Source organism: Mus pahari, chromosome 3, assembly GCF_900095145.1.
Source record: "Mus pahari chromosome 3, PAHARI_EIJ_v1.1, whole genome shotgun sequence".
In the NCBI taxonomy this organism is placed as follows: Eukaryota; Metazoa; Chordata; class Mammalia; order Rodentia; family Muridae; genus Mus; species Mus pahari.
In genome coordinates, this window is record NC_034592.1 from 140,567,319 (window position 1) to 140,578,916 (window position 11,598).

Consider the following 11,598-nt stretch of genomic DNA (forward strand, 5'->3'; position numbering starts at 1 on the left):
GTGAGACGAGCCTGCCTGGGTTCACATCCTGCTTCTGCCACTTGTGGGCTGTGTGAGCTCAAGCATGTTACTTAACCTCTCTGGTCCTCAGTTTTCCCATTCATAAAAATACTCACAGGACAGAGAGAACAGCTATGAGATGGGATGATACAAATACACTGAGCAGAGCTGCTCGTACTTAGTAAGTAAGAGGCTATTGTTATTGTGTGAGTTTAAGATTATTGGCTCTGACAGGTGTTGAGATTAAACATCAGAATTGCAGCCACAGCCCTGACTGGTGACTCAGGCACAGAACTGTAGGAATGAAGGCCAGATGAAGGAGTTGTCCAGGAAGGGACTTTCTCACAGGGCAAGGACATCAGAGCTGTTCTAGGAGGAGGCAGCCTTCGAGTAGGGACACTCGGGCCTTTCTGGACTATTAAGTCACATGTCAGTAGGGCCACCATGTCATAACCCACAGAAAGAAAGCTTTCTGCATTCTGCTTCTTGTAGAGACAGGCTTGCTCTGTAGCCCAGGCTGGCTTTGAACTTGTGATCCCCCTGCCACAGCCTCCAGAGTGCTTCGATTACATACGAAGACAGCCATGTTCTGTTGATGACTTGTTTTTTACCCCCCATGTAAAAAATAAAAACCTCAGTGCTTGGTGATCTTGCAGAGGGGTCGGGGTTAGATTTCCCAGAACTCACGTGATGGCTCCCAACCATCTGTACTTCCGATCCTCACGCCCTCTTCTGGTCTCTGTGGGTACTCCATGCACATGGTGCACTTAACCCAGTGGCCCAGGCCTCCGCCAAAGCACTCAACAAAATAAAAATAAATAAACCTTAGGAGAAGAACCACATGGCTCTTTTTGAGACGTCAGCCTCCACTCTTACCCTCCATAGGTTTTCCTTGATGTCCTTGGACTCACATGTCACCTGCATACTGTTTAGTCCAGGTGGAAGGAGAGTGGGAGAGGGTGTTCAGGGCAGGGTCGGGGAATGGTGGAACCTGGCCTGAGGAGGCAGGAGGGGGTGCTGCCTCCAGGCCTCCCAAATCTACCTCTGAGCCCATCAGTGAGGCCTGTTCTTCTGATTTCTAAGAACACATGGCCCTCTGACCATATGCTTGGTTCAGAAATTGCCTAACATTTTTGTCCCCCAAGTTAGAAGCCTGAGCTAGTTTTTCTGGCTGCTTGAGTACCCCCCCCCCCCACACACACACTCCAAGCATCAGTGTATGATGAGGAGGTATAAGCATAGGCTAGGCAAAGGTCTAACTGTGAATAGAGGTTGGTAAGAAAGAAGTCTATGATCAATTAATGATGTCTGCCACAGGTGTCGGCTGGGTATAGGTGATGCGTGTGTTTCAAACTTGAGAACATAGAACTAGATAGGGCCATGCCACAGGCATGCTGAGTGTTGCTGACTGTGCCCAGTGATAGGTACTATTGTGCCAGGAGAGAGAGAAGGCTTCTAGAGGGCACAGCCGGGGCAGAAGCTTAGGTGTGGGAATCTGACCTGAGAGCAGAACGGGTGAGCTGAGCGGGTAAGCTTGTATCAACCCTTCAGTGACTGCTTGAAGGGCATCTCCCCCAGCCACACCCCTGTCCCTGTACCAGATGTCACAGCCCCAGCCTGGAGGAAGTCATAGGTGGGTCTGTAGCTGAGCCCAAGCTCAAACAAACCCTATTTCCTTTGCCAGCCCATCCTCTCTGCTGGGGCGGAGGAGGGAGTAGGAGCACGGGAGCGGGAGATGAGATCAGGAAATAACAGGCTTCACAGGAGCAGTAATGACATTTTAACTTGAAAATTGCAAGAAGACCGGGCTGCAGAGGCATATGCAAATTTCACAAAACGAGATGCAAATGAACCTGCCTCTGCCTGTCTCTTGCACCTGGATGTGGCTCAATGACAAATCCTAATGGGCACAGCGTGGCTGTGTGATTGATTATCAAGGCCAGCTGGGATGACAACTGTGCTCTTTTTCTGGGAGCTGGGGGAGAGATGTGATGGTTCCTAGGTGGCCCTGAGCTCTCTCTGGCAGGGGACCCTAAGGCATAGCCCTATCAAGCTCAAGGTTAGTGAATTTAGGGCATATCTACTACCTGTATTCCTGCCAGCACCCATGGCAGACATCGTTAATCAATCATAGAGGTCTTACTGAGCTCTGGGCAGTCCTTATTAATAGAAAAAGAGTTACTGTTCATTCACTTATTCATTCATGCACCTGACCACCATGAAGTCCAAAGGACACAGAATAGGCGGACTCAGTTCTTGTTCTCACAAAACAGTTTAATAAAATATTGAAAAATGGCAATTTAAATACATGATAGCAAGGAAAAGTATAGGTTTATGTAAGGTGTGTGTGTGTGTGTGTGTGTGTGTGTGTGTACACATGTGGATATGACCCAAGGCCTCCCCCTACTGCTGAGCTATATATACCCTTAGCCCTAAAGGGAGTGTTACACCTTCAAGGTGGCCAGGAAAGGCTGACCCTGTCAATCAGAAGGCTAAGGAAACCTTCATAGTTAAAAGAGGCAAGCAGAATTCTCTAAGTCCAGGAAAAAGAAAGCCTGCATGGCACACCATCAGTACTATCGAGATTCCCGTGGTCACCATCTCTCGTTTTCTTGTTTTTTGGATTTTTTGTTTTTGTTTTTGTTTTTTTTCTCTTTTTTGTTTGCTTTATTTTTTTGTTTTTGTTTCTCGTTTTCTTTTTTTTTTTCTGTGCTTTCTTCTTCTTCTTCTTCTTCTTCTTCTTCTTCTTCTTCTTCTTCTTCTTCTTCTTCTTCTTCTTCTTCTTCTTCTTCTTCTTCGCTTCGGTCTGTCTGTGTTTTATGTGTATGTTTTAAATAGCTATATAGAGAAAAAGCTCACATACCACAAAATCCACCTATTTAAAACATACAACACGCCGGGCATGGTGATGCATGCCTTTAATCCCAGCACTCGGGAGGCAGAGGCAGGCGGATTTCTGAGTTCGAGGCCAGCCTGGACTACAGAGTGAGTTCCAGGACAGCCAAGGCTATACAGAGAAACCCTGTCTCAAAAAACCAAAAACAAACAAACAAACAAACAACCCCCCCCCAAACCATACAACACAATGCTTTCTAATTTATTTACAACTGTATCCTGCCATTTCCACAGTTAATTTTAGAATGCTTTCATCTCAAGAGGAAGAAGAGGAGATGATGATGATGACAACTATGATAGCTGGGGTCAGAGAGATCTCGCTTGCTCTTGCAAAGAACTCAGGTCCCATTCCCAGCACTTGTATGGTGGTTTACAGCCATCCCTAACTATTACAGTTCCTGAGGATCTGATGCCCCTTTCTGACCTCCAAGTCAACAAGCATGCAAGTGGTGCTTATACATACTTGCAGGCAAAATACTCAGCCCCCCCCCCCAAAATAAACTGAATAAATTCATCAAAAGATCCACTTGAGGAAAGGAGAAGAAAGCAAACGGGTGTGTTGTGTTCTGTAAACACCACACTAGACCTGATGCAGTCTTAGGTGCCACCCATGCTTCTTATGTTCTGTGTAAATGTAGTCACAGTAACTGCAGCCTCCCAATCTCTTCCACATAGCATGAAGTCAGGTTGCCGCATGAATCACTATTTATCTCCAAGAATTCTCACGGTGGGAAAGGAAAATACACACAGCGTAAGATGGGTTCCTGTAACTTCTTTCAGATGCCGTTCACTGGTCGTCATTTCCTAAATGTGTGGGCACCAGCACTGGCTATTTCCAAATATCTTTCATATGTCCAAACAAAAACCCCCCACCCACTAACAGTTCTCACTCTCTTCTCCTCCGAGCCCCAACTAACTCCTCCTCCACTATACGCCTCTGTGAACATCTGGCCATTTCACACAACAGAACTGCAAACAGTTCTCCTTCTGTGTCTGGTTCATTGCACTAAGCATAAGGTTTGCCCCAAGTGGCAGCGTGCATCGGACCTTGGCTCCCTTTAAGTGGGGTGTAGCTCAGTAGGTAGAGTGCTTGCTGGTTGAGCATGTCCTTAAGCTCTGGGTGCCACAGCACATGCCCGGTCCAGGGAGGTTAGGAGATTAGAAAAGCAAAGTCATCCTTGGCGACATAGTAGGCTCAAGGCTGGCCTGGGATGGGAGACCCAGCCTCAAACAAAGACATCGTTCCTTTCTCTAAATATGGATGGTGTGTGTGTGTGTGTGTGTGTGTGTGTGTGTTTATCCATATTTTCTAGATATTTGTTGTTTCTGCCTTTAGCTATTGTGGATAATGCTGCACAGTTTGCATAAACTATCTTTTCTTTTTCCCTGTTTCCTGGAGTGGGATTGTTGGGTTATCTAAGCCATAGCAGCTGCACCATTATGTGTCTAAAGGTTCTGTTTCATGACCTTCTCACACGCGGTATCTTCTGCATTTGTTATTCTCTCTCTCTCTCTCTCTCTCTCTCTCTCTCTCTCTCTCTCTCTCTCTCTCTCTCTCTCTCTCTCTCTCTCTCTCTCTCTCTCTCTCTCTCTCTCTCTCTTGGTTTTTTGAGACAGGGTTTCTCTGTGTAGCCCTGGCTGTCCTGGAACTCACTCTGTAGACCAGGCTGGCCTCTGCCTCCCAAGTCCTGGGATTAAAGGCATGCGCCACCACTGCCCGGCTGTATCAGTTCTTTATGTACTCTGGCTAAAGAAGTCTTCAAAGACTTTTGTATTCGTGTGTGTGTGTGTGTGTGTGTGTGCGCGCGTGTGTGTATGTGTGTGTGTGTGTGTGCGTGCGTGTGCGTGTGTGTGTGTGTGTGTGTGTGTGTGTGTGTGTGTTAGAGTACAACTTTGGAGACCTGGTTCTTCCCTTCCACGTTTACAGTCAGGCTTGTGTGGTGAGCACTTTGTTCTCTGAGTGGGCCCCAGACAATTGACTCATTCCATGTGCTTTCTGCAAATATTGTGTCCTATTCTACATACTGTCTTTTCACTTCCATTTCAAAATATTTTATTATATGTGTGTGTATGAGCGGTTTGCCTGCATGTATGCTTGTCTGTGTAAGTCTGATGCCCACAGAGGTGAGAAGGAGGCATCAAATGGAGTTATAGGACATAGTGAAACCACCATGTGGGTGCTGGGAACTGAACCTGGGTCCTCTGCAAGAGTGACAGGCGCTCTTAACTGTCCAACTGTCCCTGTATCCCTTCTTTTTGCTTTCTTGATAAGGTCCTTTGATGTATAGAGGTTTTAACTGGGGAGAGAGTGTCTCGTTTCAGAGCCTACGCTGACCTTGAAAACGACCTACCCTCTTGCCTTTGCTTCCTGAGTGCCAGGATTAGAGGACTGTGTCACCCCAGCAGCCTAGCAGCTTCTAATCTTGATGAAGTCTACTGTATAGATTTTTACATTCTCCCCCCCTTGTGATTCAGGAGTCCTGTCTGAGAATCAAGCTCACACTTTCTCCTGGGCTTTCTTGGTTCTTTCTTTTTAGGTCTCTGATTCATACACTTCGGTATACGGAGTCCAAAATTGGGATCTGACTTCATCCTCTCACATGTGGAAATCCAGTCGTCCCAAAGCCATTTGCTGGAGAGACAATTCTATTTCTCAAAGGTTTATTTTATTTGTTATTGTTGTGTGTATATGATGTGCTTGAGTGGGTGTGTGCCACAACGACCACGTGGAGGTCAGAGGACGTTTCCAGATCAGTTACTACCTAGGATAGAACTCAGGTCGTCAGGCTTGGCGGCAAGCACTTTTACCCACTGAGCCATCTTGCTGGCCCCAAGGAAACAACTCTTTCTTCACTGATAGACTTGGTCAAATCAACTGGTCGTGGACGCCTGGCTTCCTTTCTGCCTCTCACTCTGTCCCACTTAGCCATGTTTGTCCTTCTGGCAAAACGGCACTGTTTTTGATCAGTGCAGAGTCATAGTAAGCCTTTAAACTGGGAACTTGGAGTTCTCCAGCATCTTGGCGGTTTGGGGCTTTTTGAAGTTTGATATAAATGTGAAGATTTGCTTTACCGTCTGTGCAATAGAGCCTGCAGGAATTGTGCAAGGCTTGTCCTGAATCTGCGGGTTGCTTCTGCGAGCCCTATGCTCTTAGCAGTGTAGAGTCTTCCTGCTATCAGAGCTTTCGGGCTCAAACTTGGGGCCTGGCAGCTCTACCAAGCCAGACTCGGCCAGCCATCCTCAAGAGGCCAATTCAAGAGGCAAGAAACAGGGAAAAGCTGAGGTGGAAGATGTATTCAATGTGGCGCCATTGAAAAGAATGACAAATGTCCAGTGCCACTCAAGTCCATTTTGGGGACTCTGACATGAGTCTTAAGTTTAAATGAAGGGCGAGAGGTATGCATAAGTAGGCAGTCCTGGTCCAGGTGTGGCTGGACTGTCACTACCTCATCATAGTCTCTGCTCCATTCTGTCCTACAAGATGGTCATGGGGACTTACCTGAAGTGTGTGGAATCTCCTCCCGGGAGGCAGGCTCCCTGTCTTTGACTGCACCAACCTCCCCCTCTCCCCAGCATAGGCAGCTGAGGAAACTTTAATTCCTCGGGGCCCATAACTTCAGTATCTAACACTTGTGTAAGTGGTCTCATTAGGATACTATCTCTCCTGTCAAGACCAAGATAAGCCCCTTCTCTTTGTTTTAAGATTTCAATCTCCAGGGACTTGAGGTGATATGACTGGAGTTGATATGAAATTTCCTAAAATTCACCTGTGTCTTAAACAAACATCATACACAGTAGACAAGTAGCCACCCAGGCTGGAAGATGTTCAGTTAGGCTCAGGTCACCATGGCAAAGAACTGTTCTCTTCCTCTCTGATCTAGGAACTAGGAAGGGCAGGCACACTCAGTTTCTTCTGCTGTTGGTTTGAGGAGGGGTCTCATTATGTAGCCCAGGCTGGCCTTCAGCTCAGATCCTCCTGCTGCCCTCTGGAGGGCAGTGGTGAATGCCAGATGCCAAGGAGTGGGTGCAAATAAACTCTTATGACACATTTTAAGCAACCGAGGAGTCTGTTCTTGAATTTACTTTAATTTTTGAGAACTTCATAAATGAGTATACTATATTGACATCATTTCTATCCCTCTTTCTCCCCCTTATCCCCCATCCATGCTGTTATGTCAACTGGTGTGGTGTTTTTTTTTTTTTTTTTCTAGATTTATTTATTTAGTTTATATATGTGAGTACACTATAGCTGTCTTCAGTCACACCAGTAGAGGGCATTAGATCTCATTACAGATGGCTGTGAGCAACCATGTAGTTGCTGGGACTTGAACTCAGGACCTCTGGAAGAGCAGTTAGTGCTCTTAAACTGTTTAGACATCTCTACAGCCCAACTGGTGTGGTATTAAGCAGGCAGTGATATTGTTCAGAGTCTATACACAGCTCCCCTGTCATACCCAGCAGACACACTTGCAGCAAGCCACCATCTCCATCCTCGGGTTTCTGCCCTCTCTTTTGCAGTTCCCTGAGCCTTAGGCATAGAGATAATGTACAAGTTCCATTTGGGATTGCACACCCTGAGTCACTGGTTCTGTGCATCGTGACCAGTTGCAGAATCTCTAAATAGCTTCTATATGCTTTAGTAAGCAGCTTCTTTGATGAGGAGGGGAAGTTGTACTTACCTATGGGCATAAGGATAAGTATTTAGAAGGCAGTTGGGAGCTATATTAATTTAGCTAAATGGTAGTTGTAGATTCTGGGGTCTATGACTCTCCAGTCAGGGGTTTCTGGCTTGGTTAATGGTCCCAGGCATGAGTTCTGTCCTACTGAGCAAGCTGTGAGTCCAATCACATATCTGTTGGTTGCCCCCACGATATCCATGCCACTATTGTGCCGCTGAGGTTATCTTGGTGGGCCAGTTACTTTGGTGGTTCACAAGCTTTCCAGCGAGATAGAACTGGTGACAAATGTTCTCTCAGTTTGCCTAGCTCCTTCTGCCATTGTGAGAGCTAGCTTCAGGGACGAGGCTTCCAGGAAATAACCATCTTGATTTCTGCGAGTCCTATAACCAAAATGTGCAGTGTCTTCAGCGACAGGGTCTTCTGTCAAGTTCTGGCAGTCAACCAAGAGAAATAACTCTGTCAGTTTTATGGGTGATGTGTTAGAGTCAGAAAACAACTCCCCCCCCCCACATACATACACACACACACATACACACACACATACTGCTTATGTAGTAAAAATAGCAGCTGCAATTCTGCAGACTGTTAACAGACAACAGTTACACAGTTTTACCAAAACACAACCAACAGGAGCAAATATTTAAGGGAAACTAGCCTGAGGCTTCTCTGCTCGTTTACAGACATATTCCCTAAGTGACTAGTGTCTAATACCTCTTAATTATTAGGAAGCGCTGCTTGGAGTGCGCAAAGCTGGGGCCTGTCTAATTATCCTTGCTTCCAGAGAACAATCAGGATACAATGAGGAACACACGGAGCGGGGCCTGGGAAAGGCAAACAAGTGTCTTCTGGAACAGACTGGCTTGGAAAGGGGTTCTCTCATGGCTCAGATCGTAGAAAGCTGAGTTGACAGAGGACACTGTCACTTGACTTGTACGTTGGACAGGTAGAGGAGCCACTGTTGCTGCACAGACATCCAAACGCAAGGGCCAGCGCTAGTGACAACAAATGGACCTGTTTCCTGATGTGCAAATACAACACAACAGCAGAAGGTCTTTAGACAAGGCAAACAGATGTGGACCAGGGTTTGAATAGCAGGCCTGCCTACATGGTGAGCCTGTAGTTTAAACAGCACTGATTTAATAATTGCAGGAACTCCAGGGGGAATTTCCTTGGCTCTTTTATGTGTTAAAAATCCAAATATAAAACATATCATATAAAGGAGAGCACTTACTAGTCATTTTGCACACATCAAATTTACATGCTTTTTCCTCTGTGAGCTTTTACCTCTGTGAGCTTTGGTATTATATAGAGATAAAGGGTTGCCAATGTGGCTCAGAAAACAAAGGTGGTTACCACCAAGCCTGATGACCTGAGTTTGGTTCCTGAAACCCATGTGGTGAAAGGAGAGAAATGACTCCTGTAAGCTCTCCTCTGGCACATGGGCTGTGGCACACTCATGTGCACACGACTTCACCTGTGCACAAATATACACGTGATACATAAATGTAGATTTCAGACTCACCACTCCATGTATTTCTAACCACAGATATATAGAACTAAGTGCGCTGAAATCACTTTAAAGTAGATCTAATAAAACATGAGATCTTGATGACTTAAAAATATAAATACACACCAAGTTAGATATTAAAATATCCACTTTCATAACATTATTTATAACAAAATACACAATCTATCCAACAACCAGTTAATGCTGAGGGGCAACTTTATTATTCCAACTTCAAATTTAGCCCCTTTCCACACTGACAAAAATATATGTCATTACATATGGAACAAAACCCAAAAACCCTGCAAAAAAAAATCTCTAAATGTAGGTCAGTATAAAAATGCATATTTTACATTTACATTTTTAACTTTGCCTGGCAAAATCAGCTTAGAAAACTTTTGAGCACTTAACAAAAGCATACATTAACACTCTAGTCACCTTTAAATGCTAGACTTTAGCTCTCTCCTTTTGATAGGACTTAATAATAATCCTTTTTCCTATTACATTCAGGGTAAGCTTACCGAGTCTTGAAAGCTACTCTTTATAAGGACTGAATTCTCCTGGAAATTCCATTATGAGAAGGACATTTAACATAAAGATATACATCTATATTTCCATATCTGTAATGGTCTTAATAAAAACTTACACTGGACCTGTGGAGAGCTTACATTTATCAATCTCATATTAAGAACATCTGGCCAGACGTCTCAGTGAATGAGAGGGCTCATCCCACAAGTCTCACCGCCTGAAGTTGATCCCAGGAACCCTCAGTGGAAGTAGACAACCAGCTTCTAAAAGCTGACTTCTGACCTCCAGGGCACATGTGTATCTGGCAACACACATCCTATGCACACATACACAATAAAAATAAATTAGTTCTAAAATAAGAATATTTCTGGAAACCCATATAATAAGAGGAAGGTTACCCCAGCTTTAATTTCAATTAACTAATTCAAAATTAATATTTGAAAGTAATAGACTGAAACCATCCTGCAAGTTATCACCTTGGGCAGTGGTTCTCAACCTTCCTAATTCTGTGGCCCTTTAATACAGTTCCTCATGTTGTGGTAACCCCCAAACCATAAAATTACTTCACTGCTACTTCATAACTGTAACCTCACTACTGTTATGAATCATAATGTAAATATCTGATATGCAGAATATCTGATGTGGAACCCACACATTGAAAACCAGCGCCTTTTATCAGTCACCTACTATTTCACAAGTAAATTCAAAGTTAACCTTTTATTTAACAAACATTTGGTTAGGCCTAAGATCAAGTCTGTGTATAACTAGACTTTTCCTTCAGTCTCGAACTATCCAGTGATAAAACCATGTGCTTTAGCTATTTTGGGAGCTGTGTGTTTAGACAGCTCCCAGTTGGTATTTCAGAGAAAGCGACTTTGTGTGATTTATTACAAAGCCGTGGGGAAGCTTCTGTCGTGGTTGAGAACAGGTTCACGGCCTTGTGACTGGCAGAACTAAAGACGTGTGCAGAGCACAGAGTCATCCCGCACAAGGCTGGTAACGTCCTATAGCAGCGGGTGATGATGCTCAGTTTCAAGTGGCACCTGGACAAAGTCTAGGGTCCCCTGAGAAGAGAATCACAATGAAGGCTGTGCAGCAGGCTTTCTGGTTGGGTGGAGGGCATGTCTGTCGGGAGAGGGGGTGTCTTAATAGGATTGATTGAGGTGGAGGACCCGCCCTTACCTTCCACCCTGTGGGAGGCACAATTTCCTGGGTTGAGTCCTGGACTTTGTGAAGAGGAGAGAGAGTACTGAAAACCTTATATATTCATTCTCTCTGCTTTCAACTGTGGATGTGACCAGCCAGGATGTGACCAGCTGCCTTGACTCCCGTTGTTAACGGGTTGTACCCTGAAAATCGTGAGCTAAAATAAGTCCTCCTTCCCAGGTTGCTTTGGCTGGGGTATTACATCACAGTGATAGCAATGATGCTGAAATGGTTCCATGGGCTGGATGTTTGATGGCTGCTTCCTCTGCTGAAGGTGCTGTTTTAGGAGGTTCTAGAAAATCTGGAAGTAGACCTAGCTGAAGATAGAAGTCCCTGGGGTTGCATGCTTGGGGGCGTGTCATCCCCAGCCACGCCCACTCTCGTGCTTCTGCTTTTTCTGGCTCCCGAGATGTCAACTGCTTTGCTCCAACATGCCTCCCGCCGTGATGGACCGAGCCCTCAGAAACCTTAGCTGAGACAACTCCATCTCCTTTGCAATTTTTTCTGCCTAGAGCCTTGCACAGCAATACCCATGTGGTTTATGCGGGGCTGAGGATGAGGCTCCGCAGGTTTGCCTAGCATTCACAAAGCCGTGGATTTGATCGCCAGTGCTGCATAAAACTGGGTATGGTGGTGAGTGCCTGTGATACAGCACTTGGGATGTGAACACGGTTGGACCAGACATGAGTTAGAGCCTGGTCTACAGGAGGAGGAGGAGGAGGGGGAAGAAGAAGAAGAAGAAGAAGAAGAAGGAGAAGGAGAAGGAGGAGGAGGAGGAGGAGGAGG